The sequence below is a fragment of the Gasterosteus aculeatus genome, chromosome 5 (assembly GCF_964276395.1).
Source record: "Gasterosteus aculeatus chromosome 5, fGasAcu3.hap1.1, whole genome shotgun sequence".
Taxonomy (NCBI): Eukaryota; Metazoa; Chordata; class Actinopteri; order Perciformes; family Gasterosteidae; genus Gasterosteus; species Gasterosteus aculeatus.
Genome location: NC_135692.1, coordinates 1505391 through 1529507, shown reverse-complemented (window position 1 = coordinate 1529507; position 24117 = coordinate 1505391). Strand labels below are relative to the sequence as shown.

General features: G+C 42.3%; 33 non-coding genes across 33 annotated transcripts; all 33 read left to right on the top strand.

Moving 5' to 3' along the window:
• The first annotated feature begins 961 nt into the window (after window positions 1-961).
• trnak-uuu (transfer RNA lysine (anticodon UUU)) lies at window positions 962-1034 on the top strand. The gene has a single exon. It is a non-coding gene; the product is annotated as a tRNA-Lys (tRNA).
• Window positions 1035-1457: 423 nt separating this feature from the next.
• trnak-uuu (transfer RNA lysine (anticodon UUU)) lies at window positions 1458-1530 on the top strand. Its single transcript has one exon. It is a non-coding gene; the product is annotated as a tRNA-Lys (tRNA).
• A 181-nt stretch (window positions 1531-1711) lies between these two features.
• On the top strand, window positions 1712-1784 carry trnak-uuu (transfer RNA lysine (anticodon UUU)). The gene has a single exon. It is a non-coding gene; the product is annotated as a tRNA-Lys (tRNA).
• A 920-nt stretch (window positions 1785-2704) lies between these two features.
• trnak-uuu (transfer RNA lysine (anticodon UUU)) lies at window positions 2705-2777 on the top strand. The gene has a single exon. It is a non-coding gene; the product is annotated as a tRNA-Lys (tRNA).
• A 181-nt stretch (window positions 2778-2958) lies between these two features.
• On the top strand, window positions 2959-3031 carry trnak-uuu (transfer RNA lysine (anticodon UUU)). The gene has a single exon. It is a non-coding gene; the product is annotated as a tRNA-Lys (tRNA).
• Window positions 3032-5481: 2450 nt separating this feature from the next.
• Window positions 5482-5554, top strand: trnak-uuu (transfer RNA lysine (anticodon UUU)). The gene has a single exon. It is a non-coding gene; the product is annotated as a tRNA-Lys (tRNA).
• Window positions 5555-5977: 423 nt separating this feature from the next.
• On the top strand, window positions 5978-6050 carry trnak-uuu (transfer RNA lysine (anticodon UUU)). Its single transcript has one exon. It is a non-coding gene; the product is annotated as a tRNA-Lys (tRNA).
• Window positions 6051-6983: 933 nt separating this feature from the next.
• Window positions 6984-7056, top strand: trnak-uuu (transfer RNA lysine (anticodon UUU)). Its single transcript has one exon. It is a non-coding gene; the product is annotated as a tRNA-Lys (tRNA).
• A 691-nt stretch (window positions 7057-7747) lies between these two features.
• trnak-uuu (transfer RNA lysine (anticodon UUU)) lies at window positions 7748-7820 on the top strand. Its single transcript has one exon. It is a non-coding gene; the product is annotated as a tRNA-Lys (tRNA).
• A 181-nt stretch (window positions 7821-8001) lies between these two features.
• trnak-uuu (transfer RNA lysine (anticodon UUU)) lies at window positions 8002-8074 on the top strand. The gene has a single exon. It is a non-coding gene; the product is annotated as a tRNA-Lys (tRNA).
• Window positions 8075-8497: 423 nt separating this feature from the next.
• On the top strand, window positions 8498-8570 carry trnak-uuu (transfer RNA lysine (anticodon UUU)). The gene has a single exon. It is a non-coding gene; the product is annotated as a tRNA-Lys (tRNA).
• Window positions 8571-9503: 933 nt separating this feature from the next.
• Window positions 9504-9576, top strand: trnak-uuu (transfer RNA lysine (anticodon UUU)). The gene has a single exon. It is a non-coding gene; the product is annotated as a tRNA-Lys (tRNA).
• A 691-nt stretch (window positions 9577-10267) lies between these two features.
• Window positions 10268-10340, top strand: trnak-uuu (transfer RNA lysine (anticodon UUU)). Its single transcript has one exon. It is a non-coding gene; the product is annotated as a tRNA-Lys (tRNA).
• Window positions 10341-10776: 436 nt separating this feature from the next.
• On the top strand, window positions 10777-10849 carry trnak-uuu (transfer RNA lysine (anticodon UUU)). The gene has a single exon. It is a non-coding gene; the product is annotated as a tRNA-Lys (tRNA).
• Window positions 10850-12049: 1200 nt separating this feature from the next.
• Window positions 12050-12122, top strand: trnak-uuu (transfer RNA lysine (anticodon UUU)). The gene has a single exon. It is a non-coding gene; the product is annotated as a tRNA-Lys (tRNA).
• Window positions 12123-12558: 436 nt separating this feature from the next.
• Window positions 12559-12631, top strand: trnak-uuu (transfer RNA lysine (anticodon UUU)). Its single transcript has one exon. It is a non-coding gene; the product is annotated as a tRNA-Lys (tRNA).
• A 1201-nt stretch (window positions 12632-13832) lies between these two features.
• Window positions 13833-13905, top strand: trnak-uuu (transfer RNA lysine (anticodon UUU)). Its single transcript has one exon. It is a non-coding gene; the product is annotated as a tRNA-Lys (tRNA).
• A 691-nt stretch (window positions 13906-14596) lies between these two features.
• trnak-uuu (transfer RNA lysine (anticodon UUU)) lies at window positions 14597-14669 on the top strand. Its single transcript has one exon. It is a non-coding gene; the product is annotated as a tRNA-Lys (tRNA).
• A 679-nt stretch (window positions 14670-15348) lies between these two features.
• trnak-uuu (transfer RNA lysine (anticodon UUU)) lies at window positions 15349-15421 on the top strand. Its single transcript has one exon. It is a non-coding gene; the product is annotated as a tRNA-Lys (tRNA).
• Window positions 15422-15857: 436 nt separating this feature from the next.
• Window positions 15858-15930, top strand: trnak-uuu (transfer RNA lysine (anticodon UUU)). The gene has a single exon. It is a non-coding gene; the product is annotated as a tRNA-Lys (tRNA).
• Window positions 15931-17386: 1456 nt separating this feature from the next.
• On the top strand, window positions 17387-17459 carry trnak-uuu (transfer RNA lysine (anticodon UUU)). Its single transcript has one exon. It is a non-coding gene; the product is annotated as a tRNA-Lys (tRNA).
• Window positions 17460-17894: 435 nt separating this feature from the next.
• trnak-uuu (transfer RNA lysine (anticodon UUU)) lies at window positions 17895-17967 on the top strand. Its single transcript has one exon. It is a non-coding gene; the product is annotated as a tRNA-Lys (tRNA).
• Window positions 17968-18402: 435 nt separating this feature from the next.
• Window positions 18403-18475, top strand: trnak-uuu (transfer RNA lysine (anticodon UUU)). Its single transcript has one exon. It is a non-coding gene; the product is annotated as a tRNA-Lys (tRNA).
• A 436-nt stretch (window positions 18476-18911) lies between these two features.
• trnak-uuu (transfer RNA lysine (anticodon UUU)) lies at window positions 18912-18984 on the top strand. Its single transcript has one exon. It is a non-coding gene; the product is annotated as a tRNA-Lys (tRNA).
• Window positions 18985-19674: 690 nt separating this feature from the next.
• Window positions 19675-19747, top strand: trnak-uuu (transfer RNA lysine (anticodon UUU)). The gene has a single exon. It is a non-coding gene; the product is annotated as a tRNA-Lys (tRNA).
• Window positions 19748-20183: 436 nt separating this feature from the next.
• trnak-uuu (transfer RNA lysine (anticodon UUU)) lies at window positions 20184-20256 on the top strand. The gene has a single exon. It is a non-coding gene; the product is annotated as a tRNA-Lys (tRNA).
• Window positions 20257-20946: 690 nt separating this feature from the next.
• trnak-uuu (transfer RNA lysine (anticodon UUU)) lies at window positions 20947-21019 on the top strand. Its single transcript has one exon. It is a non-coding gene; the product is annotated as a tRNA-Lys (tRNA).
• A 436-nt stretch (window positions 21020-21455) lies between these two features.
• trnak-uuu (transfer RNA lysine (anticodon UUU)) lies at window positions 21456-21528 on the top strand. Its single transcript has one exon. It is a non-coding gene; the product is annotated as a tRNA-Lys (tRNA).
• A 435-nt stretch (window positions 21529-21963) lies between these two features.
• Window positions 21964-22036, top strand: trnak-uuu (transfer RNA lysine (anticodon UUU)). Its single transcript has one exon. It is a non-coding gene; the product is annotated as a tRNA-Lys (tRNA).
• Window positions 22037-22471: 435 nt separating this feature from the next.
• Window positions 22472-22544, top strand: trnak-uuu (transfer RNA lysine (anticodon UUU)). The gene has a single exon. It is a non-coding gene; the product is annotated as a tRNA-Lys (tRNA).
• Window positions 22545-22980: 436 nt separating this feature from the next.
• Window positions 22981-23053, top strand: trnak-uuu (transfer RNA lysine (anticodon UUU)). Its single transcript has one exon. It is a non-coding gene; the product is annotated as a tRNA-Lys (tRNA).
• Window positions 23054-23489: 436 nt separating this feature from the next.
• Window positions 23490-23562, top strand: trnak-uuu (transfer RNA lysine (anticodon UUU)). Its single transcript has one exon. It is a non-coding gene; the product is annotated as a tRNA-Lys (tRNA).
• A 435-nt stretch (window positions 23563-23997) lies between these two features.
• Window positions 23998-24070, top strand: trnak-uuu (transfer RNA lysine (anticodon UUU)). Its single transcript has one exon. It is a non-coding gene; the product is annotated as a tRNA-Lys (tRNA).
• Window positions 24071-24117: the final 47 nt, after the last annotated feature.

The window sequence follows — 24117 nt, the reverse complement described above, 5'->3', positions numbered from 1 at the left end:
GTCCGGGGTTTAAGTCCCTGTTCAGGCTTGAAGTTTTGTAGTGCAGTGACTTTCTGGTAAGATGCCTGACTCTTGCTAATCCTGAGCCGGTTCCAAAAAAAGATGTACCTTTTCATCTTGTTCCTCTGAGCCTTTTTGGAATTGGGTTTCTCCTCAGTCGTCTTATGTATTCGTTTAACAAGTATTGTTTTACAAGATTACCTTTCAATCAAGGTCAAACCTCAGTTGGTAGAGCCTCAGACTTTTAATCTAAGGGTCCAGGGTTCAAGTCCCTGTTCAGGCTTGATGTCTTGTAGTGCAGTCACTTTCTGGTTAGGTTCCTGATTCTTGCTAATCCAGAGTTTGTTCCAAAAAAAACTGTACTCTTTCTGCTTTTTCCTCTGACCCTTTTTGGAATTGGGTTTCTCCTCAGTCGTCTTATATATTCCTTTAACAAGTATTGATTTAAAAGATTGCCTTTCAATCAATGTCAAACCTCAGTTGGTAGAGCCTCAGACTTTTAATCTAAGGGTCCAGGGTTCAAGTCCCTGTTCAGGCTTGAAGTTTTGTAGTGGAGTGACTTTCTGGTGAGAGCCCTAACTCTTGCTAATCCTGAGCCGGTTCCAAAAAAAGATGTACCTTTTCTGCTTGTTCCTCTGAGCCTTTTTGGAATTGGGTTTCTCCTCAGTCGTCTTATATATTCGTTTAACAAGTATTGTTTTACAAGATTGCCTTTCAATCAAGGTCAAACCTCAGTTGGTAGAGCCTCAGACTTTTAATCTAAGGGTCCAGGGTTCAAGTCCCTGTTCAGGCTTAATGTCTTGTAGTGCAGTGATTCCTGACTCTTGCTAATCCTGGGCCGGTTCCAAAGAAAGCTGTACCTTTTTTGCTCATTCCTCTGAGGCTCTTTGGAATTGGACGAACACATATAGTTTGTTCCTCTGCCAGAGTCACATTTGCAATAATCAAAAGAGCTTTTGAAGCCTGGATAGCTCAGTCGGTAGAGCATCAGACTTTTAATCTGAGGGTCCAGGGTTCAAGTCCCTATTCAGGCTTGAAGTTTTGTAGTGGAGTGACTTTCTGTTGAGATGCCTGACTCTTGCTAATCCTGAGCCGGTTCCAAAAAAAGATGTACCTTTTCTGCTTGTTCCTCTGAGCCTTTTTGGAATTGGGTTTCTCCTCAGTCGTCTTATATATTCGTTTAACAAGTATTGTTTTACAAGATTGCCTTTCAATCAAGGTCAAACCTCAGTTGGTAGAGCCTCAGACTTTTAATCTAAGGGTCCAGGGTTCAAGTCCCTGTTCAGGCTTAATGTCTTGTAGTGCAGTGATTCCTGACTCTTGCTAATCCTGAGCCGGTTCCAAAGAAAGCTGTACCTTTTCTGCTCATTCCTCTGAGCCTTTTTGGAATTGGACGAACACATTTAGTTTGTTCCTCTGACAGAGTCACATTTGCAATAATCAAACGAGCTTTTGAAGCCTGGATAGCTCAGTCGGTAGAGCATCAGACTTTTAATCTGAGGGTCCAGGGTTCAAGTCCCTGTTCAGGCTTGATGTCTTGTAGTGCAATCACTTTCTGGTTAGGTTCCTGATTCTTGCTAATCCTGAGCTGGTTCCAAAACAAGCTGTACCTTTTCATCTTGTTCCTCTGAGCCTTTTTGGAATTGGACGAACACATTTAGTTTGTTCCTCTGCCAGAGTCACATTTGCAATAATCAAACGAGCTTTTGAAGCCTGGATAGCTCAGTCGGTAGAGCATCAGACTTTTAATCTGAGGGTCCAGGGTTCAAGTCCCTGTTCAGGCTTGATGTCTTGTAGTGCAATCACTTTCTGGTTAGGTTCCTGATTCTTGCTAATCCTGAGCTGGTTCCAAAACAAGCTGTACCTTTTCATCTTGTTCCTCTGACCCTTTTTGGAATTGGGTTTCTCCTCAGTCGTCTTATATATTCCTTTAACAAGTATTGATTTAAAAGATTGCCTTTCAATCAATGTCAAACCTCAGTTGGTAGAGCCTCAGACTTTTAATCTAAGGGTCCAGGGTTCAAGTCCCTATTCAGGCTTGAAGTTTTGTAGTGGAGTGACTTTCTGGTGAGATGCCTGACTCCTGCTAATCCTGAGCCGGTTCCAAAAAAAGATGTACCTTTTCTGCTTGTTCCTCTGAGCCTTTTTGGAATTGGGTTTCTCCTCAGTCGTCTTATATATTCGTTTAACAAGTATTGTTTTACAAGATTGCCTTTCAATCAAGGTCAAACCTCAGTTGGTAGAGCCTCAGACTTTTAATCTAAGGGTCCAGGGTTCAAGTCCCTGTTCAGGCTTAATGTCTTGTAGTGCAGTGATTCCTGACTCTTGCTAATCCTGAGCCGGTTCCAAAGAAAGCTGTACCTTTTCATCTTGTTCCTCTGAGCCTTTTTGGAATTGGGTTTCTCCTCAGTCGTCTTATATATTCGTTTAACAAGTATTGTTTTACAAGATTGCCTTTCAATCAAGGTCAAACCTCAGTTGGTAGAGCCTCAGACTTTTAATCTAAGGGTCCAGGGTTCAAGTCCCTGTTCAGGCTTAATGTCTTGTAGTGCAGTGATTCCTGACTCTTGCTAATCCTGAGCCGGTTCCAAAGAAAGCTGTACCTTTTCTGCTCATTCCTCTGAGCCTTTTTGGAATTGGACGAACACATTTAGTTTGTTCCTCTGACAGAGTCACATTTGCAATAATCAAACGAGCTTTTGAAGCCTGGATAGCTCAGTCGGTAGAGCATCAGACTTTTAATCTGAGGGTCCAGGGTTCAAGTCCCTGTTCAGGCTTGATGTCTTGTAGTGCAATCACTTTCTGGTTAGGTTCCTGATTCTTGCTAATCCTGAGCTGGTTCCAAAACAAGCTGTACCTTTTCATCTTGTTCCTCTGAGCCTTTTTGGAATTGGACGAACACATTTAGTTTGTTCCTCTGCCAGAGTCACATCTGCAATAATCAAACGAGCTTTTGAAGCCTGGATAGCTCAGTCGGTAGAGCATCAGACTTTTAATCTGAGGGTCCAGGGTTCAAGTCCCTGTTCAGGCTTGATGTCTTGTAGTGCAATCACTTTCTGGTTAGGTTCCTGATTCTTGCTAATCCTGAGCTGGTTCCAAAACAAGCTGTACCTTTTCATCTTGTTCCTCTGACCCTTTTTGGAATTGGGTTTCTCCTCAGTCGTCTTATATATTCCTTTAACAAGTATTGATTTAAAAGATTGCCTTTCAATCAATGTCAAACCTCAGTTGGTAGAGCCTCAGACTTTTAATCTAAGGGTCCAGGGTTCAAGTCCCTATTCAGGCTTGAAGTTTTGTAGTGGAGTGACTTTCTGGTGAGATGCCTGACTCCTGCTAATCCTGAGCCGGTTCCAAAAAAAGATGTACCTTTTCTGCTTGTTCCTCTGAGCCTTTTTGGAATTGGGTTTCTCCTCAGTCGTCTTATATATTCGTTTAACAAGTATTGTTTTACAAGATTGCCTTTCAATCAAGGTCAAACCTCAGTTGGTAGAGCCTCAGACTTTTAATCTAAGGGTCCAGGGTTCAAGTCCCTGTTCAGGCTTAATGTCTTGTAGTGCAGTGATTCCTGACTCTTGCTAATCCTGAGCCGGTTCCAAAGAAAGCTGTACCTTTTCATCTTGTTCCTCTGAGCCTTTTTGGAATTGGGTTTCTCCTCAGTCGTCTTATATATTCGTTTAACAAGTATTGTTTTACAAGATTACCTTTCAATCAAGGTCAAACCTCAGTTGGTAGAGCCTCAGACTTTTAATCTAAGGGTCCAGGGTTCAAGTCCCTGTTCAGGCTTGATGTCTTGTAGTGCAGTGACTTTCTGGTGAGATTCCTGACTTTTGCTAATCCTGAGCCGGTTCCAAAGAAAGCTGTACCTTTTCTGCTCATTCCTCTGAGCCTTTTTGGAATTGGGTTTCTCCTCAGTCGTCTTATATATTCCTTTAACAAGTATTGATTTAAAAGATTGCCTTTCAACCAATGTCAAACCTCAGTTGGTAGAGCCTCAGACTTTTAATCTAAGGGTCCAGGGTTCAAGTCCCTATTCAGGCTTGAAGTTTTGTAGTGGAGTGACTTTCTGGTGAGATGCCTGACTCTTGCTAATCCTGAGCCGGTTCCAAAAAAAGATGTACCTTTTCTGCTTGTTCCTCTGAGCCTTTTTGGAATTGGGGTTCTCCTCAGTCGTCTTATATATTCGTTTAACAAGTATTGTTTTACAAGATTACCTTTCAATCAAGGTCAAACCTCAGTTGGTAGAGCCTCAGACTTTTAATCTAAGGGTCCGGGGTTCAAGTCCCTGTTCAGGCTTGAAGTTTTGTAGTGCAGTGACTTTCTGGTAAAATGCCTGACTCTTGCTAATCCTGAGCCGGTTCCAAAAAAAGATGTACCTTTTCATCTTGTTCCTCTGAGCCTTTTTGGAATTGGGTTTCTCCTCAGTCGTCTTATGTATTCGTTTAACAAGTATTGTTTTACAAGATTACCTTTCAATCAAGGTCAAACCTCAGTTGGTAGAGCCTCAGACTTTTAATCTAAGGGTCCAGGGTTCAAGTCCCTGTTCAGGCTTGATGTCTTGTAGTGCAGTCACTTTCTGGTTAGGTTCCTGATTCTTGCTAATCCAGAGTTTGTTCCAAAAAAAACTGTACTCTTTCAGCTTTTTCCTCTGACCCTTTTTGGAATTGGGTTTCTCCTCAGTCGTCTTATATATTCCTTTAACAAGTATTGATTTAAAAGATTGCCTTTCAATCAATGTCAAACCTCAGTTGGTAGAGCCTCAGACTTTTAATCTAAGGGTCCAGGGTTCAAGTCCCCATTCAGGCTTGAAGTTTTGTAGTGGAGTGACTTTCTGGTGAGATGCCTGACTCTTGCTAATCCTGAGCCGGTTCCAAAAAAAGATGTACCTTTTCTGCTTGTTCCTCTGAGCCTTTTTGGAATTGGGTTTCTCCTCAGTCGTCTTATATATTCGTTTAAAAAGTATTGTTTTACAAGATTGCCTTTCAATCAAGGTCAAACCTCAGTTGGTAGAGCCTCAGACTTTTAATCTAAGGGTCCAGGGTTCAAGTCCCTGTTCAGGCTTAATGTCTTGTAGTGCAGTGATTCCTGACTCTTGCTAATCCTGAGCCGGTTCCAAAGAAAGCTGTACCTTTTCATCTTGTTCCTCTGAGCCTTTTTGGAATTGGGTTTCTCCTCAGTCGTCTTATATATTCGTTTAACAAGTATTGTTTTACAAGATTACCTTTCAATCAAGGTCAAACCTCAGTTGGTAGAGCCTCAGACTTTTAATCTAAGGGTCCAGGGTTCAAGTCCCTGTTCAGGCTTGATGTCTTGTAGTGCAGTGACTTTCTGGTGAGATTCCTGACTTTTGCTAATCCTGAGCCGGTTCCAAAGAAAGCTGTACCTTTTCTGCTCATTCCTCTGAGCCTTTTTGGAATTGGACGAACACATTTAGTTTGTTCCTCTGACAGAGTCACATTTGCAATAATCAAAAGAGCTTTTGAAGCCTGGATAGCTCAGTTGGTAGAGCATCAGACTTTTAATCTGAGGGTCCAGGGTTCAAGTCCCTGTTCAGGCTTGATGTCTTGTATTGCAGTCACTTTCTCGTTAGGTTACAGATTCTTGCTAATCCTGAGTTGGTTCCAAAAAAAGATGTACTTTTTCAGCCTGTTCCTCTGAGCCTTCTTGGAATTGGATTTCTCCTCACCACTCTCATACTTTCTTTTAACAAGTATTGTTTTCCAAGATTACCTTTCAATCAAGGTCAAACCTCAGTTGGTAGAGCCTCAGACTTTTAATCTAAGGGTCCAGGGTTCAAGTCCCTGTTCAGGCTTGATGTCTTGTAGTGCAGTGATTCCTGACTCTTGCTAATCCTGAGCCGGTTCCAAAGAAAGCTGTACCTTTTATGCTCATTCCTCTGAGGCTCTTTGGAATTGGACGAACACATATAGTTTGTTCCTCTGCCAGAGTCACATTTGCAATAATCAAAAGAGCTTTTGAAGCCTGGATAGCTCAGTCGGGAGAGCATCAGACTTTTAATCTGAGGGTCCAGGGTTCAAGTCCCTGTTCAGGCTTGATGTCTTGTAGTGGAGTGACTTTCTGTTGAGATTCCTGACTCTTGCTAATCCTGAGCCGGTTCCAAAAAAAGATGTACCTTTTCTGCTTGTTCCTCTGAGCCTTTTTGGAATTGGGTTTCTCCTCAGTCGTCTCATATATTCCTTTAAAAAGTATTGTTTTACAAGATTACCTTTCATACAAGGTCAAACCTCAGTTGGTAGAGCCTCAGACTTTTAATCTAAGGGTCCAGGGTTCAAGTCCCTGTTCAGGCTTGAAGTTTTGTAGTGGAGTGACTTTCTGGTGAGATCCCTGACTCTTGCTAATCCTGAGCCGGTTCCAAAAAAAGATGTACCTTTTCTGCTTGTTCCTCTGAGCCTTTTTGGAATTGGGTTTCTTCTCAGTCGTCTTATATATTCCTTTAACAAGTATTGATTTAAAAGATTGCCTTTCAATCAAGGTCAAACCTCAGTTGGTAGAGCCTCAGACTTTTAATCTAAGGGTCCAGGGTTCAAGTCCCTATTCAGGCTTGAAGTTTTGTAGTGGAGTGACTTTCTGGTGAGATGCCTGACTCTTGCTAATCCTGAGCCGGTTCCAAAAAAAGATGTACCTTTTCATCTTGTTCCTCTGAGCCTTTTTGGAATTGGGTTTCTCCTCAGTCGTCTTATATATTCGTTTAACAAGTATTGTTTTCCAAGATTACCTTTCAATCAAGGTCAAACCTCAGTTGGTAGAGCCTCAGACTTTTAATCTAAGGGTCCAGGGTTCAAGTCCCTGTTCAGGCTTAATGTCTTGTAGTGCAGTGATTCCTGACTCTTGCTAATCCTGAGCCGGTTCCAAAGAAAGCTGTACCTTTTCTGCTCATTCCTCTGAGCCTTTTTGGAATTGGACGAACACATTTAGTTTGTTCCTCTGCCAGAGTCACATTTGCAATAATCAAAAGAGCTTTTGAAGCATGGATAGCTCAGTCGGTAGAGCATCAGACTTTTAATCTGAGGGTCCAGGGTTCAAGTCCCTGTTCAGGCTTGATGTCTTGTAGTGCAATCACTTACTGGTTAGGTTCCTGACTCTTGCTAATCCTGAGCCGGTTCCAAAAAAAGATGTACCTTTTCTGCTTGTTCCTCTGAGCCTTTTTGGAATTGGGTTTCTCCCCAGTCGTCTTATATATTCCTTTAACAAGTATTGTTTCAAAAGATTACCTTTCAATCAAGGTCAAACCTCAGTTGGTAGAGCCTCAGACTTTTAATCTAAGGGTCCAGGGTTCAAGTCCCTATTCAGGCTTGAAGTTTTGTAGTGGAGTGACTTTCTGGTAAGATGCCTGACTCTTGCTAATCCTGAGCCGGTTCCAAAAAAAGATGTACCTTTTCTGCTTGTTCCTCTGAGCCTTTTTGGAATTGGGTTCCTCCTCAGTCGTCTTATATATTCGTTTAACAAGTATTGTTTTACAAGATTACCTTTCAATCAAGGTCAAACCTCAGTTGGTAGAGCCTCAGACTTTTAATCTAAGGGTCCAGGGTTCAAGTCCCTGTTCAGGCTTGATGTCTTGTAGTGCAGTGACTTTCTGGTGAGATTCCTGACTTTTGCTAATCCTGAGCCGGTTCCAAAGAAAGCTGTACCTTTTCTGCTCATTCCTCTGAGCCTTTTTGGAATTGGACGAACACATTTAGTTTGTTCCTCTGCCAGAGTCACATTTGCAATAATCAAAAGAGCTTTTGAAGCCTGGATAGCTCAGTCGGTAGAGCATCAGACTTTTAATCTGAGGGTCCAGGGTTCAAGTCCCTATTCAGGCTTGAAGTTTTGTAGTGGAGTGACTTTCTGGTAAAATGCCTGACTCTTGCTAATCCTGAGCCGGTTCCAAAAAAAGATGTACCTTTTCTGCTTGTTCCTCTGAGCCTTTTTGGAATTGGACGAACACATTGAGATTGTTCCTCTGCCAGAGTCACATTCGCAATAATCAAAAGAGCTTTTGAAGCCTGGATAGCTCAGTTGGTAGAGCATCAGACTTTTAATCTGAGGGTCCAGGGTTCAAGTCCCTGTTCAGGCTTGATGTCTTGTATTGCAGTCACTTTCTCGTTAGGTTACAGATTCTTGCTAATCCTGAGTTGGTTCCAAAAAAAGATGTACTTTTTCAGCCTGTTCCTCTGAGCCTTCTTGGAATTGGATTTCTCCTCACCACTCTCATACTTTCTTTTAACAAGTATTGTTTTCCAAGATTACCTTTCAATCAAGGTCAAACCTCAGTTGGTAGAGCCTCAGACTTTTAATCTAAGGGTCCAGGGTTCAAGTCCCTGTTCAGGCTTGATGTCTTGTAGTGCAGTGATTCCTGACTCTTGCTAATCCTGAGCCGGTTCCAAAGAAAGCTGTACCTTTTATGCTCATTCCTCTGAGGCTCTTTGGAATTGGACGAACACATATAGTTTGTTCCTCTGCCAGAGTCACATTTGCAATAATCAAAAGAGCTTTTGAAGCCTGGATAGCTCAGTCGGGAGAGCATCAGACTTTTAATCTGAGGGTCCAGGGTTCAAGTCCCTGTTCAGGCTTGATGTCTTGTAGTGGAGTGACTTTCTGTTGAGATTCCTGACTCTTGCTAATCCTGAGCCGGTTCCAAAAAAAGATGTACCTTTTCTGCTTGTTCCTCTGAGCCTTTTTGGAATTGGGTTTCTCCTCAGTCGTCTCATATATTCCTTTAAAAAGTATTGTTTTACAAGATTACCTTTCATACAAGGTCAAACCTCAGTTGGTAGAGCCTCAGACTTTTAATCTAAGGGTCCAGGGTTCAAGTCCCTGTTCAGGCTTGAAGTTTTGTAGTGGAGTGACTTTCTGGTGAGATCCCTGACTCTTGCTAATCCTGAGCCGGTTCCAAAAAAAGATGTACCTTTTCTGCTTGTTCCTCTGAGCCTTTTTGGAATTGGGTTTCTTCTCAGTCGTCTTATATATTCCTTTAACAAGTATTGATTTAAAAGATTGCCTTTCAATCAAGGTCAAACCTCAGTTGGTAGAGCCTCAGACTTTTAATCTAAGGGTCCAGGGTTCAAGTCCCTATTCAGGCTTGAAGTTTTGTAGTGGAGTGACTTTCTGGTGAGATGCCTGACTCTTGCTAATCCTGAGCCGGTTCCAAAAAAAGATGTACCTTTTCATCTTGTTCCTCTGAGCCTTTTTGGAATTGGGTTTCTCCTCAGTCGTCTTATATATTCGTTTAACAAGTATTGTTTTCCAAGATTACCTTTCAATCAAGGTCAAACCTCAGTTGGTAGAGCCTCAGACTTTTAATCTAAGGGTCCAGGGTTCAAGTCCCTGTTCAGGCTTAATGTCTTGTAGTGCAGTGATTCCTGACTCTTGCTAATCCTGAGCCGGTTCCAAAGAAAGCTGTACCTTTTCTGCTCATTCCTCTGAGCCTTTTTGGAATTGGACGAACACATTTAGTTTGTTCCTCTGCCAGAGTCACATTTGCAATAATCAAAAGAGCTTTTGAAGCATGGATAGCTCAGTCGGTAGAGCATCAGACTTTTAATCTGAGGGTCCAGGGTTCAAGTCCCTGTTCAGGCTTGATGTCTTGTAGTGCAATCACTTACTGGTTAGGTTCCTGACTCTTGCTAATCCTGAGCCGGTTCCAAAAAAAGATGTACCTTTTCTGCTTGTTCCTCTGAGCCTTTTTGGAATTGGGTTTCTCCCCAGTCGTCTTATATATTCCTTTAACAAGTATTGTTTCAAAAGATTACCTTTCAATCAAGGTCAAACCTCAGTTGGTAGAGCCTCAGACTTTTAATCTAAGGGTCCAGGGTTCAAGTCCCTATTCAGGCTTGAAGTTTTGTAGTGGAGTGACTTTCTGGTAAGATGCCTGACTCTTGCTAATCCTGAGCCGGTTCCAAAAAAAGATGTACCTTTTCTGCTTGTTCCTCTGAGCCTTTTTGGAATTGGGTTCCTCCTCAGTCGTCTTATATATTCGTTTAACAAGTATTGTTTTACAAGATTACCTTTCAATCAAGGTCAAACCTCAGTTGGTAGAGCCTCAGACTTTTAATCTAAGGGTCCAGGGTTCAAGTCCCTGTTCAGGCTTGATGTCTTGTAGTGCAGTGACTTTCTGGTGAGATTCCTGACTTTTGCTAATCCTGAGCCGGTTCCAAAGAAAGCTGTACCTTTTCTGCTCATTCCTCTGAGCCTTTTTGGAATTGGACGAACACATTTAGTTTGTTCCTCTGCCAGAGTCACATTTGCAATAATCAAAAGAGCTTTTGAAGCCTGGATAGCTCAGTCGGTAGAGCATCAGACTTTTAATCTGAGGGTCCAGGGTTCAAGTCCCTGTTCAGGCTTGATGTCTTGTAGTGCAGTCACTTTCTGGTTAGGTTCCTGATTCTTGCTAATCCTGAGCTGGTTCCAAAACAAGCTGTACCTTTTCATCTTGTTCCTCTGAGCCTTTTTGGAATTGGGTTTCTCCTCAGTCGTCTTATATATTCGTTTAACAAGTATTGTTTTACAAGATTACCTTTCAATCAAGGTCAAACCTCAGTTGGTAGAGCCTCAGACTTTTAATCTAAGGGTCCAGGGTTCAAGTCCCTGTTCAGGCTTGATGTCTTGTAGTGCAGTGACTTTCTGGTAAGATTCCTGAATTTTGCTAATCCTGAGCCAGTTCCAAAGAAAGCTGTACCTTTTCTGCTCATTCCTCTGAGCCTTTTTGGAATTGGACGAACACATTTAGTTTGTTCCTCTGACAGAGTCACATTTGCAATAATCAAAACAGCTTTTGAAGCCTGGATAGCTCAGTTGGTAGAGCATCAGACTTTTAATCTGAGGGTCCAGGGTTCAAGTCCCTGTTCAGGCTTGATGTCTTGTAGTGCAGTCACTTTCTCGTTAGGTTACAGATTCTTGCTAATCCTGAGCCGGTTCCAAAAAAAGATGTACCTTTTCTGCTTGTTCCTCTGAGGCTTTTTGGAATTGGGTTTCTTCTCAGTCGTCTTATATATTCCTTTAACAAGTATTGATTTAAAAGATTGCCTTTCAATCAAGGTCAAACCTCAGTTGGTAGAGCCTCAGACTTTTAATCTAAGGGTCCAGGGTTCAAGTCCCTGTTCAGGCTTGATGTCTTGTAGTGCAGTCACTTTCTGGTTAGGTTCCTGATTCTTGCTAATCCAGAGTTTGTTCCGAAAAAAGCTGTACCTTTTCTGCTTGTTCCTCTGAGCCTTTTTGGAATTGGGTTTCTCCTCAGTCGTCTCATATATTCCTTTAACAAGTATTGTTTTACAAGATTATCTTTCAATCAAGGTCAAACCTCAGTTGGTAGAGCCTCAGACTTTTAATCTAAGGGTCCAGGGTTCAAGTCCCTGTTCAGGCTTGATGTCTTGTAGTGCAGTCACTTTCTGGTTAGGTTCCTGATTCTTGCTAATCCAGAGTTGGTTCCAAAAAAAGCTGTACCCTTTCAGCTTGTTCCTCTGAGCCTTTTCGGAATTGGGTTTCTCCTCAGTCGTCTCATATATTCCTTTAACAAGTATTGTTTTACAAGATTACCTTTCAATCAAGGTCAAACCTCAGTCGGTAGAGCATTAGACTTTTAATCTGAGGGTCCAGGGTTCAAGTCCCTGTTCAGGCTTGTTGTCTTGTAGTGAAGTGACTTTCTGGTGAGATGCCTGACTCTTGCTAATCCTGAGCCGGTTCCAAAAAAAGATGTACCTTTTCTGCTTGTTCCTCTGAGCCTTTTTGTAATTGGGTTTCTCCTCAGTCGTCTTATATATTCGTTTAACAAGTATTGTTTTACAAGATTACCTTTAATTCAAGGTCAAACCTCAGTTGGTAGAGCCTCAGACTTTTAATCTAAGGGTCCAGGGTTCAAGTCCCTGTTCAGGCTTGATGTCTTGTAGTGCAGTGACTTTCTGGTGAGATTCCTGACTTTTGCTAATCCTGAGCCGGTTCCAAAGAAAGCTGTACCTTTTCTGCTCATTCCTCTGAGCCTTTTTGGAATTGGACGAACACATTTAGTTTGTTCCTCTGACAGAGTCACATTTGCAATAATCAAAAGAATTTTGGAGCCTGGATAGCTCAGTCGGTAGAGCATCAGACTTTTAATCTGAGGGTCCAGGGTTCAAGTCCCTGTTCAGGCTTGATGTCTTGTAGTGCAGTCACTTTCTGGTTAGGTTCCTGATTCTTGCTAATCCTGAGCTGGTTCCAAAACAAGCTGTACCTTTTCATCTTGTTCCTCTGAGCCTTTTTGGAATTGGGTTTCTCCTCAGTCGTCTTATATATTCGTTTAACAAGTATTGTTTTACAAGATTACCTTTCAATCAAGGTCAAACCTCAGTTGGTAGAGCCTCAGACTTTTAATCTAAGGGTCCAGGGTTCAAGTCCCTGTTCAGGCTTGATGTCTTGTAGTGCAGTGACTTTCTGGTAAGATTCCTGAATTTTGCTAATCCTGAGCCAGTTCCAAAGAAAGCTGTACCTTTTCTGCTCATTCCTCTGAGCCTTTTTGGAATTGGACGAACACATTTAGTTTGTTCCTCTGACAGAGTCACATTTGCAATAATCAAAACAGCTTTTGAAGCCTGGATAGCTCAGTTGGTAGAGCATCAGACTTTTAATCTGAGGGTCCAGGGTTCAAGTCCCTGTTCAGGCTTGATGTCTTGTAGTGCAGTCACTTTCTCGTTAGGTTACAGATTCTTGCTAATCCTGAGCCGGTTCCAAAAAAAGATGTACCTTTTCTGCTTGTTCCTCTGAGGCTTTTTGGAATTGGGTTTCTTCTCAGTCGTCTTATATATTCCTTTAACAAGTATTGATTTAAAAGATTGCCTTTCAATCAAGGTCAAACCTCAGTTGGTAGAGCCTCAGACTTTTAATCTAAGGGTCCAGGGTTCAAGTCCCTGTTCAGGCTTGATGTCTTGTAGTGCAGTCACTTTCTGGTTAGGTTCCTGATTCTTGCTAATCCAGAGTTTGTTCCGAAAAAAGCTGTACCTTTTCTGCTTGTTCCTCTGAGCCTTTTTGGAATTGGGTTTCTCCTCAGTCGTCTCATATATTCCTTTAACAAGTATTGTTTTACAAGATTATCTTTCAATCAAGGTCAAACCTCAGTTGGTAGAGCCTCAGACTTTTAATCTAAGGGTCCAGGGTTCAAGTCCCTGTTCAGGCTTGATGTCTTGTAGTGCAGTCACTTTCTGGTTAGGTTCCTGATTCTTGCTAATCCAGAGTTGGTTCCAAAAAAAGCTGTACCCTTTCAGCTTGTTCCTCTGAGCCTTTTCGGAATTGGGTTTCTCCTCAGTCGTCTCATATATTCCTTTAACAAGTATTGTTTTACAAGATTACCTTTCAATCAAGGTCAAACCTCAGTCGGTAGAGCATTAGACTTTTAATCTGAGGGTCCAGGGTTCAAGTCCCTGTTCAGGCTTGTTGTCTTGTAGTGAAGTGACTTTCTGGTGAGATGCCTGACTCTTGCTAATCCTGAGCCGGTTCCAAAAAAAGATGTACCTTTTCTGCTTGTTCCTCTGAGCCTTTTTGTAATTGGGTTTCTCCTCAGTCGTCTTATATATTCGTTTAACAAGTATTGTTTTACAAGATTACCTTTAATTCAAGGTCAAACCTCAGTTGGTAGAGCCTCAGACTTTTAATCTAAGGGTCCAGGGTTCAAGTCCCTGTTCAGGCTTGATGTCTTGTAGTGCAGTGACTTTCTGGTGAGATTCCTGACTTTTGCTAATCCTGAGCCGGTTCCAAAGAAAGCTGTACCTTTTCTGCTCATTCCTCTGAGCCTTTTTGGAATTGGACGAACACATTTAGTTTGTTCCTCTGACAGAGTCACATTTGCAATAATCAAAAGAGGTATTGAAGCCTGGATAGCTCAGTTGGTAGAGCATCAGACTTTTAATCTAAGGGTCCGGGGTTCAAGTCCCTGTTCAGGCTTGAAGTTTTGTAGTGCAGTGACTTTCTGGTAAGATGCCTGACTCTTGCTAATCCTGAGCCGGTTCCAAAAATAGATGTACCTTTTCAGCTTGTTCCTCTGAGCCTTCTTGGAATTGGTTTTCTCCTCAGTCGTCTCATATATTCCTTTAATAAGTATTGTTTTACAAGATTACCTTTCAATCAAGGTCAAACCTCAGTTGGTAGAGCCTCAGACTTTTAATCTGAGGGTCCAGGGTTCAAGTCCCTATTCAGGCTTGAAGTTTTGTAGTGGAGTGACTTTCTGGTAAGATGCCTGACTCTTGCTAATCCTGAGCTGGTTCCAAAAATAGATGTACCTTTTCAGCTTGTTCCTCTGAGCCTTCTTGGAATTGGGTTTCTCCTCAGTCGTCTCATATATTCCTTTAACAAGTATTATTTTACAAGAATACCTTTCAATCAAGGTCAAACCTCAGTTGGTAGAGCCTCAGACTTTTAATCTAAGGGTCCAGGTTTCAAGTCCCTATTCAGGCTTGAAGTTTTGTAGTGGAGTGACTTTCTGGTAAAATGCCTGACTCTTGCTAATCCTGAGCCGGTTCCAAAAAAAGATGTACCTTTTCTGCTTGTTCCTCTGAGCCTTTTTGGAATTGGACGAACACATTGAGATTGTTCCTCTGCCAGAGTCACATTCGCAATAATCAAAAGAGCTTTTGAAGCCTGGATAGCTCAGTCTGTACAGCATCAGACTTTTAATCTGAGGGTCCAGGGCTCAAGTCCCTGTTCAGGCTTGATGTCTTGTAGTGCAGTCACTTTCTGGTTAGGTTCCTGATTCTTGCTAATCCTGAGTTGGTTCCAAAAAAAAGCTGTACCTTTTCAGCTTGTTCCTCTGAGCCTTCTTGAAATTGGATTTCTCCTCACCACTCTCATAATTTCTTTTAATAAGTATTGTTTTCCAAGATTACCTTTCAATCAAGGTCAAACCTCAGTTGGTAGAGCCTCAGACTTTTAATCTAAGGGTCCAGGGTTCAAGTCCCTGTTCAGGCTTGAAGTTTTGTAGTGGAGTGACTTTCTGGTGAGATTCCTGACTGTTGCTAATCCTGAGCCGGTTCCAAAAAAAGATGTACCTTTTCTGCTTGTTCCTCTGAGCCTTTTTGGAATTGGGTTTCTCCTCAGTCGTCTCATATATTCCTTTAACAAGTGTTGTTTTACAAGATTACCTTTCAATCAAGGTCAAACCTCAGTTGGTAGAGCCTCAGACTTTTAATCTAAGGGTCCAGGGTTCAAGTCCCTGTTCAGGCTTAATGTCTTGTAGTGCAGTGATTCCTGACTCTTGCTAATCCTGAGCCGGTTCCAAAGAAAGCTGTACCTTTTCTGCTCATTCCTCTGAGCCTTTTTGGAATTGGACGAACACATTTAGTTTGTTCCTCTGCCAGAGTCACATTTGCAATAATCAAAAGAGCTTTTGAAGCCTGGATAGCTCAGTCGGTAGAGCATCAGACTTTTAATCTGAGGGTCCAGGGTTCAAGTCCCTGTTCAGGCTTGATGTCTTGTAGTGCAGTCACTTTCTGGTTAGGTTCCTGATTCTTGCTAATCCTGAGCCGGTTCCAAAGAAAGCTGTACCTTTTCATCTTGTTCCTCTGAGCCTTTTTGGAATTGGGTTTCTCCTCAGTCGTCTTATATATTCGTTTAACAAGTATTGTTTTACAAGATTACCTTTCAATCAAGGTCAAACCTCAGTTGGTAGAGCCTCAGACTTTTAATCTAAGGGTCCAGGGTTCAAGTCCCTGTTCAGGCTTGATGTCTTGTAGTGCAGTGACTTTCTGGTGAGATTCCTGAATTTTGCTAATCCTGAGCCAGTTCCAAAGAAAGCTGTACCTTTTCTGCTCATTCCTCTGAGCCTTTTTGGAATTGGACGAACACATTTAGTTTGTTCCTCTGACAGAGTCACATTTGCAATAATCAAAACAGCTTTTGAAGCCTGGATAGCTCAGTTGGTAGAGCATCAGACTTTTAATCTGAGGGTCCAGGGTTCAAGTCCCTGTTCAGGCTTGATGTCTTGTAGTGCAGTCACTTTCTCGTTAGGTTACAGATTCTTGCTAATCCTGAGTTGGTTCCAAAAAAAGCTGTACCTTTTAAGCTTTTTCCTCTGACCCTTTTTGGAAATGGGTTTCTCCTCAGTCGTGCTATATATTCCTTTAACAAGTATTGTTTTACAAGATTACCTTTCATACAAGGTCAAACCTCAGTTGGTAGAGCCTCAGACTTTTAATCTAAGGGTCCAGGGTTCAAGTCCCTGTTCAGGCTTGAAGTTTTGTAGTGGAGTGACTTTCTGGTGAGATCCCTGACTCTTGCCAATCCTGAGCCGGTTCCAAAAAAAGATGTACCTTTTCTGCTTGTTCCTCTGAGGCTTTTTGGAATTGGGTTTCTTCTCAGTCGTCTTATATATTCCTTTAACAAGTATTGATTTAAAAGATTGCCTTTCAATCAAGGTCAAACCTCAGTTGGTAGAGCCTCAGACTTTTAATCTAAGGGTCCAGGGTTCAAGTCCCTGTTCAGGCTTGATGTCTTGTAGTGCAGTCACTTTCTGGTTAGGTTCCTGATTCTTGCTAATCCAGAGTTTGTTCCGAAAAAAGCTGTACCTTTTCTGCTTGTTCCTCTGAGCCTTTTTGGAATTGGGTTTCTCCTCAGTCGTCTCATATATTCCTTTAACAAGTATTGTTTTACAAGATTATCTTTCAATCAAGGTCAAACCTCAGTTGGTAGAGCCTCAGACTTTTAATCTAAGGGTCCAGGGTTCAAGTCCCTGTTCAGGCTTGATGTCTTGTAGTGCAGTCACTTTCTGGTTAGGTTCCTGATTCTTGCTAATCCAGAGTTGGTTCCAAAAAAAGCTGTACCCTTTCAGCTTGTTCCTCTGAGCCTTTTCGGAATTGGGTTTCTCCTCAGTCGTCTCATATATTCCTTTAACAAGTATTGTTTTACAAGATTACCTTTCAATCAAGGTCAAACCTCAGTCGGTAGAGCATTAGACTTTTAATCTGAGGGTCCAGGGTTTAAGTCCCTGTTCAGGCTTGTTGTCTTGTAGTGAAGTGACTTTCTGGTGAGATGCCTGACTCTTGCTAATCCTGAGCCGGTTCCAAAAAAAGATGTACCTTTTCTGCTTGTTCCTCTGAGCCTTTTTGTAATTGGGTTTCTCCTCAGTCGTCTTATATATTCGTTTAACAAGTATTGTTTTACAAGATTACCTTTAATTCAAGGTCAAACCTCAGTTGGTAGAGCCTCAGACTTTTAATCTAAGGGTCCAGGGTTCAAGTCCCTGTTCAGGCTTGATGTCTTGTAGTGCAGTGACTTTCTGGTGAGATTCCTGACTTTTGCTAATCCTGAGCCGGTTCCAAAGAAAGCTGTACCTTTTCTGCTCATTCCTCTGAGCCTTTTTGGAATTGGACGAACACATTTAGTTTGTTCCTCTGCCAGAGTCACATTTGCAATAATCAACAGAGCTTTAGAAGCCTGGATAGCTCAGTCGGTAGAGCATCAGACTTTTAATCTGAGGGTCCAGGGTTCAAGTCCCTGTTCAGGCTTGAAGTTTTGTATTGGAGTGACTTTCTGGTAAAATGCCTGACTCTTGCTAATCCTGAGCCGGTTCCAAAAAAAGATGTACCTTTTGTGCTTGTTCCTCTGAGCCTTTTTGGAATTGGGTTTCTCCTCAGACGTCTCATATATTCCTTTAACAAGTATTGTTTTACAAGATTACCTTTCAATCAAGGTCAAACCTCAGTTGGTAGAGCCTCAGACTTTTAATCTAAGGGTCCAGGGTTCAAGTCCCTGTTCAGGCTTGATGTCTTGTAGTGCAGTGACTTTCTGGTGAGATTCCTGACTCTTGCTAATCCTGAGCCGGTTCCAAAGAAAGCTGTACCTTTTCTGCGCATTCCTCTGAGCCTTTTTGGAATGGACCAACACATTTAGTTTGTTCCTCTGCCAGAGTCACATTTGCAATAATCAACATAGCTTTAGAAGCCTGGATAGCTCAGTCGGTAGAGCATCAGACTTTTAATCTGAGGGTCCAGGCTTCAAGTCCCTGTTCAGGCTTGAAGTTTTGTAGTGGAGTGACTTTCTGGTGAGATTCCTGACTCTTGCTAATCCTGAGCCGGTTCCAAAAAAAGATGTACCTTTTGTGCTTGTTCCTCTGAGCCTTTTTGGAATTGGGTTTCTCCTCAGACGTCTCATATTTTCCTTTAACAAGTATTGTTTTCCAAGATTACCTTTCAACCAAGGTCAAACCTCAGTTGGTAGAGCATCAGACTTTTAATCTAAGGGTCCAGGGTTCAAGTCCCTGTTCAGGCTTGATGTCTTGTAGTGCAGTGACTTTCTGGTGAGATTCCTGACTCTTGCTAATCCTGAGCCGGTTCCAAAGAAAGCTGTACCTTTTCTGCTCATTCCGCTGAGCCTTTTTGGAATTGGACGAACACATTTAGTTTGTTCCTCTGCCAGAGTCACATTTGCAATAATCAAAAGAATTTTGGAGCCTGGATAGCTCAGTCGGTAGAGCATCAGACTTTTAATCTGAGGGTCCAGGGTTCAAGTCCCTGTTCAGGCTTGAAGTTTTGTAGTGGAGTGACTTTCTGGTGAGATTCCTGACTCTTGCTAATCCTGAGCGGGTTCCAAAAAAAGATGTACCCTTTCAGCTTGTTCCTCTGAGCCTTTTTGGAATTGGGTTTCTCCTCAGTCGTCTAATATATTCCTTTAACAAGTGTTGTTTTACAAGATTACCTTTCAATCAAGGTCAAACCTCAGTTGGTAGAGCGTCAAACTTTTAATCTAAGGGTCCAGGGTTCAAGTCCCTCTTCAGGCTTGAAGTTTTGTAGTGAAGTCACTTTCCAGCTAGATTCCTGACTCTTGCTAATCCTAAACCGGTTCCAAGGAAAGCTGTACCTTTTTTGCTCATTCCTCTCAGCCTTTTTGGAATTGGACGAACACATTGAGTTTGTTCCTCTGCCAGAGTCACATTTGCAATAATCAACAGAGCTTTTCAAGCCTGGATAGCTCAGTCGGTAGAGCATCAGACTTTTAATCTGAGGGTCCAGGGTTCAAGTCCCTGTTCAGGCTTGAAGTTTCGTAGTGGAGTGACTTTCTGGTAAGATGCCTGACTCTTGTTTATCCTGAGCCGGTTCCAAAAATAGATGTACCTTTTCAGCTTGTCCCTCTGAGCCTTCTTGGAATTGGGTTTCTCCTCAGTCGTCTCATATATTCCTTTAACAAGTATTGTTTTACAAGATTACCTTTCAATCAAGGTCAAACCTCAGTTGGTAGAGCCTCAGACTTTTAATCTGAGGGTCCAGGGTTCAAGTCCCTGTTCAGGCTTGAAGTTTTGTAGTGGAGTGACTTTCTGGTGAGATTCCTGACTCTTGCTAATCCTGAGCGGGTTCCAAAAAAAGATGTACCCTTTCAGCTTGTTCCTCTGAGCCTTTTTGGAATTGGGTTTCTCCTCAGTCGTCTCATATATTCCTTTAACAAGTATTGTTTTCCAAGATTACCTTTCAACCAAGGTCAAACCTCAGTCGGTAGAGCATCAGACTTTTAATCTAAGGGTCCAGGGTTCAAGTCCCTGTTCAGGCTTGATGTCTTGTAGTGCAGTGACTTTCTGGTGAGATTCCTGACTCTTGCTAATCCTGAGCCGGTTCCAAAGAAAGCTGTACCTTTTCTGCTCATTCCGCTGAGCCTTTTTGGAATTGGACGAACACATTTAGTGTGTTCCTCTGCCAGAGTCACATTTGCAATAATCAAAAGAATTTTGGAGCCTGGATAGCTCAGTCGGTATAGCATCAGACTTTTAATCTGAGGGTCCAGGGTTCAAGTCCCTGTTCAGGCTTGAAGTTTTGTAGTGGAGTGACTTTCTGGTGAGATTCCTGACTCTTGCTAATCCTGAGCGGGTTCCAAAAAAAGATGTACCCTTTCAGCTTGTTCCTCTGAGCCTTTTTGGAATTGGGTTTCTCCTCAGTCGTCTCATATATTCCTTTAACAAGTGTTGTTTTACAAGATTACCTTTCAATCAAGGTCAAACCTCAGTTGGTAGAGCGTCAAACTTTTAATCTAAGGGTCCAGGGTTCAAGTCCCTCTTCAGGCTTGAAGTTTTGTAGTGAAGTCACTTTCCAGCTAGATTCCTGACTCTTGCTAATCCTAAACCGGTTCCAAGGAAAGCTGTACCTTTTTTGCTCATTCCTCTCAGCCTTTTTGGAATTGGACGAACACATTGAGTTTGTTCCTCTGCCAGAGTCACATTTGCAATAATCAACAGAGCTTTTCAATCCTGGATAGCTCAGTCGGTAGAGCATCAGACTTTTAATCTGAGGGTCCAGGGTTCAAGTCCCTGTTCAGGCTTGAAGTTTCGTAGTGGAGTGACTTTCTGGTAAGATGCCTGACTCTTGTTTATCCTGAGCCGGTTCCAAAAATAGATGTACCTTTTCAGCTTGTCCCTCTGAGCCTTCTTGGAATTGGGTTTCTCCTCAGTCGTCTCATATATTCCTTTAACAAGTATTGTTTTACAAGATTACCTTTCAATCAAGGTCAAACCTCAGTTGGTAGAGCCTCAGACTTTTAATCTGAGGGTCCAGGGTTCAAGTCCCTGTTCAGGCTTGAAGTTTTGTAGTGGAGTGACTTTCTGGTGAGATTCCTGACTCTTGCTAATCCTGAGCGGGTTCCAAAAAAAGATGTACCCTTTCAGCTTGTTCCTCTGAGCCTTTTTGGAATTGGGTTTCTCCTCAGTCGTCTCATATATTCCTTTAACAAGTATTGTTTTCCAAGATTACCTTTCAACCAAGGTCAAACCTCAGTTGGTAGAGCATCAGACTTTTAATCTAAGGGTCCAGGGTTCAAGTCCCTGTTCAGGCTTGATGTCTTGTAGTGCAGTGACTTTCTGGTGAGATTCCTGACTCTTGCTAATCCTGAGCCGGTTCCAAAGAAAGCTGTACCTTTTCTGCTCATTCCGCTGAGCCTTTTTGGAATTGGACGAACACATTTAGTGTGTTCCTCTGCCAGAGTCACATTTGCAATAATCAAAAGAATTTTGGAGCCTGGATAGCTCAGTCGGTATAGCATCAGACTTTTAATCTGAGGGTCCAGGGTTCAAGTCCCTGTTCAGGCTTGAAGTTTTGTAGTGGAGTGACTTTCTGGTGAGATTCCTGACTCTTGCTAATCCTGAGCGGGTTCCAAAAAAAGATGTACCCTTTCAGCTTGTTCCTCTGAGCCTTTTTGGAATTGGGTTTCTCCTCAGTCGTCTCATATATTCCTTTAACAAGTGTTGTTTTACAAGATTACCTTTCAATCAAGGTCAAACCTCAGTTGGTAGAGCGTCAAACTTTTAATCTAAGGGTCCAGGGTTCAAGTCCCTCTTCAGGCTTGAAGTTTTGTAGTGAAGTCACTTTCCAGCTAGATTCCTGACTCTTGCTAATCCTAAACCGGTTCCAAGGAAAGCTGTACCTTTTTTGCTCATTCCTCTCAGCCTTTTTGGAATTGGACGAACACATTGAGTTTGTTCCTCTGCCAGAGTCACATTTGCAATAATCAACAGAGCTTTTCAAACCTGGATAGCTCAGTCGGTAGAGCATCAGACTTTTAATCTGAGGGTCCAGGGTTCAAGTCCCTGTTCAGGCTTGAAGTTTCGTAGTGGAGTGACTTTCTGGTAAGATGCCTGACTCTTGTTTATCCTGAGCCGGTTCCAAAAATAGATGTACCTTTTCAGCTTGTCCCTCTGAGCCTTCTTGGAATTGGGTTTCTCCTCAGTCGTCTCATATATTCCTTTAACAAGTATTGTTTTACAAGATTACCTTTCAATCAAGGTCAAACCTCAGTTGGTAGAGCCTCAGACTTTTAATCTAAGGGTCCAGGGTTCAAGTCCCTGTTCAGCCTTGATGTCTTGTAGTGCAGTGACTTTCTGGTGAGATTCCTGACTCTTGCTAATCCTGAGCCGGTTCCAAAGAAAGCTGTACCTTTTCTGCTCATTCCTCTGAGCCTTTTTGGAATGGACCAACACATTTAGTTTGTTCCTCTGCCAGAGTCACATTTGCAATAATCAACAGAGCTTTAGAAGCCTGGATAGCTCAGTCGGTAGAGCATCAGACTTTTAATCTGAGGGTCCAGGGTTCAAGTCCCTGTTCAGGCTTGAAGTTTTGTAGTGTAGTGACTTTCTGGTGAGATTCCTGACTCTTGCTAATCCTGAGCCGGTTCCAAAAAAAGATGTACCTTTTGTGCTTGTTCCTCTGAGCCTTTTTGGAATTGGGTTTCTCCTCAGACGTCTCATATTTTCCTTTAACAAGTATTGTTTTCCAAGATTACCTTTCAACCAAGGTCAAACCTCAGTTGGTAGAGCATCAGACTTTTAATCTAAGGGTCCAGGGTTCAAGTCCCTGTTCAGGCTTGATGTCTTGTAGTGCAGTGACTTTCTGGTGAGATTCCTGACTCTTGCTAATCCTGAGCCGGTTCCAAAGAAAGCTGTACCTTTTCTGCTCATTCCGCTGAGCCTTTTTGGAATTGGACGAACACATTTAGTTTGTTCCTCTGCCAGAGTCACATTTGCAATAATCAAAAGAATTTTGGAGCCTGGATAGCTCAGTCGGTAGAGCATCAGACTTTTAATCTGAGGGTCCAGGGTTCAAGTCCCTGTTCAGGCTTGAAGTTTTGTAGTGGAGTGACTTTCTGGTGAGATTCCTGACTCTTGCTAATCCTGAGCGGGTTCCAAAAAAAGATGTACCCTTTCAGCTTGTTCCTCTGAGCCTTTTTGGAATTGGGTTTCTCCTCAGTCGTCTCATATATTCCTTTAACAAGTGTTGTTTTACAAGATTACCTTTCAATCAAGGTCAAACCTCAGTTGGTAGAGCGTCAAACTTTTAATCTAAGGGTCCAGGGTTCAAGTCCCTCTTCAGGCTTGAAGTTTTGTAGTGAAGTCACTTTCCAGCTAGATTCCTGACTCTTGCTAATCCTAAACCGGTTCCAAGGAAAGCTGTACCTTTTTTGCTCATTCCTCTCAGCCTTTTTGGAATTGGACGAACACATTGAGTTTGTTCCTTTGCCAGAGTCACATTTGCAATAATCAACAGAGCTTTTCAAGCCTGGATAGCTCAGTCGGTAGAGCATCAGACTTTTAATCTGAGGGTCCAGGGTTCAAGTCCCTGTTCAGGCTTGAAGTTTTGTATTGGAGTGACTTTCTGGTAAGATGCCTGACTCTTGTTAATCCTGAGCCGGTTCCAAAAATAGATGTACCTTTTCAGCTTGTTCCTCTGAGCCTTCTTGGAATTGGGTTTCTCCTCAGTCGTCTCATATATTCCTTTAACAAGTATTGTTTTACAAGATTACCTTTCAATCAAGGTCAAACCTCAGTTGGTAGAGCCTCAGACTTTTAATCTAAGGGTCCAGGGTTCAAGTCCCTGTTCAGGCTTGATGTCCTGTAGTGCAGTGACTTTCTGGTGAGATTCCTGACTCTTGCTAATCCTGAGCCGGTTCCAAAGAAAGCTGTACCTTTTTTGCTCATTCCTCTGAGCCTTTTTGGAATTGGACGAACACATTTAGTTTGTTCCTCTGCCCAGAGTCACATTTGCAATAATCAAAAGAATTTTGGAGCCTGGATAGCTCAGTCGGTAGAGCATCAGACTTTTAATCTGAGGGTCCAGGGTTCAAGTCCCTGTTCAGGCTTGAAGTTTTGTAGTGTAGTGACTTTCTGGTGAGATTCCTGACTCTTGCTAATCCTGAGCCGGTTCCAAAAAAAGATGTACCTTTTGTGCTTGTTCCTCTGAGCCTTTTTGGAATTGGGTTTCTCCTCAGACGTCTCATATTTTCCTTTAACAAGTATTGTTTTCCAAGATTACCTTTCAACCAAGGTCAAACCTCAGTTGGTAGAGCATCAGACTTTTAATCTAAGGGTCCAGGGTTCAAGTCCCTGTTCAGGCTTGATGTCTTGTAGTGCAGTGACTTTCTGGTGAGATTCCTGACTCTTGCTAATCCTGAGCCGGTTCCAAAGAAAGCTGTACCTTTTCTGCTCATTCCGCTGAGCCTTTTTGGAATTGGACGAACACATTTAGTTTGTTCCTCTGCCAGAGTCACATTTGCAATAATCAAAAGAATTTTGGAGCCTGGATAGCTCAGTCGGTAGAGCATCAGACTTTTAATCTGAGGGTCCAGGGTTCAAGTCCCTGTTCAGGCTTGAAGTTTTGTAGTGGAGTGACTTTCTGGTGAGATTCCTGACTCTTG